Source organism: Drosophila miranda, assembly GCF_003369915.1.
Source record: "Drosophila miranda strain MSH22 chromosome Y unlocalized genomic scaffold, D.miranda_PacBio2.1 Contig_Y4_pilon, whole genome shotgun sequence".
Lineage (NCBI taxonomy): Eukaryota > Metazoa > Arthropoda > Insecta > Diptera > Drosophilidae > Drosophila > Drosophila miranda.
Window position 1 is genome coordinate 30,958 of NW_022881636.1, and position 1,635 is coordinate 32,592.

Here is a 1,635-nt window from a genome sequence, read left to right on the forward strand (position 1 = left end):
GTAAAAAAACCTCACGTGAGGTCGCCCATTATTCACGTACAGCCGAGGCTGGCTTCCCTAACCTCCCTAGCAATAGCGTCAGCACGTGGCCGCTGCGCCCACATGAGGAGGAGAGCGCCGCGACGAGGCGGCAGAGAAAGAGAACCGAGCCGAAGCTGAGCGGAAATCGCTAGAGAGAGAGCGACATGTACGCAGCGAATAGCGCGTCGTGGGCGGTAGAGGCCGAGCGAGCGTCGGAATCCTCCCGAAGACCAACCAGCCCGGCTATATATTTCGTACTCAGACCCAGAAGAGGATAGGCAACGCCCGGCCCTCAGCGAGAAGAGTCAATGCCCGGCCCTCAGCGCGAGCAGTCATTCAATGCCCGGTCTTCAGCGCGATCATTCAATGCCCGGCCTACAAAACAATAGCCGATAGTCAACGCCCGGCCCTCAGCGAGAAGAGTCAATGCCCGGCCCTCAGCGCGAGCAGTCAACGCCCGGTCTTCAGAGCAGTCATTCGATGCCCGGTCTTCAGCGCGATCATTCAATGCCCGGCCTACAAAACAATAGCCGATAGTCAACGCCCGGCCCTCAGCGAGAAGAGTCAATGCCCGGCCCTCAGCGCGAGCAGTCATTCAATGCCCGGTCTTCAGCGCGATCATTCAATGCCCGGCCTACAAAACAATAGCCGATAGTCAATGCCCGGCCCTCAGCGCGAGCAGTCAACGCCCGGTCTTCAGAGCAGTCATTCGATGCCCGGTCTTCAGCGCGATCATTCAATGCCCGGCCTACAACCGGCCTACAACCAACGCCTCCACTGGACAACCGTGTTAACCGTACATACGCCGTTCTTCCGTGACTAACCTCAAGGACTCCGGTATTCAGTGCGTGACCTAAGAAAAGATTCTACCGGAGGCTCAATACGTGATACTACCGTTGGAAATGCGAAAGACCTCGAAGTGCCAGTTCGACCACCGTGCTTCGACATGGGGGTACAGTGGATTTCGTATCGGCGCAAGGACGAATTGCAGGCCATCGCCGCCGAATTCGGCCTCGGTGAAACCGGGACAGTGGACGAACTGCGCAGCCGGATCTCGGCCTTTATCTCGCGCGGTGAGCATCCGACTGGGATCGAAAAACGGATCAAAGAAGGAAGGGATCTGTGCGGAGCAGCCGCGCGCAGCTCACGGCGACTCTGGCTGGCTTGAAACCACGACTGACCGGCGACATGGTGACAATCACCACCAGCACCGCTTCCGCGAGGAAGCCGGAACTTCGTGACCCGGAAGGGAAGAAATTTCCTTCGCCGCCCTGGCCGATAAGCTGCGCAATTGGGGTCTGAAGTTCGACGGACACTCGGATGCGCTGGCTTTCATCGAACGGTTGGAAGAAAGAACGGTTGCCGCGAGCCATCTCCGGGCTACTAACTGGCAAGGCAGAAGGATGGTTTAGGACGTTCCAGATGCAAGGCAAGCCATGGACCGAGTTCCGGAAGGAGTTCTTGGAGTTCTTCCTACCCCCGCGATACTTTTAGCGCTTGGAAGATACGATCCGCTCCCGTCGCCAACGACCCCGAGAAGCCTTTCAGGACTACTTGATCGACCTCCGACTCATGATGCAACGAGCTCAGTATACTCCAGACAGGGAGCTGGAC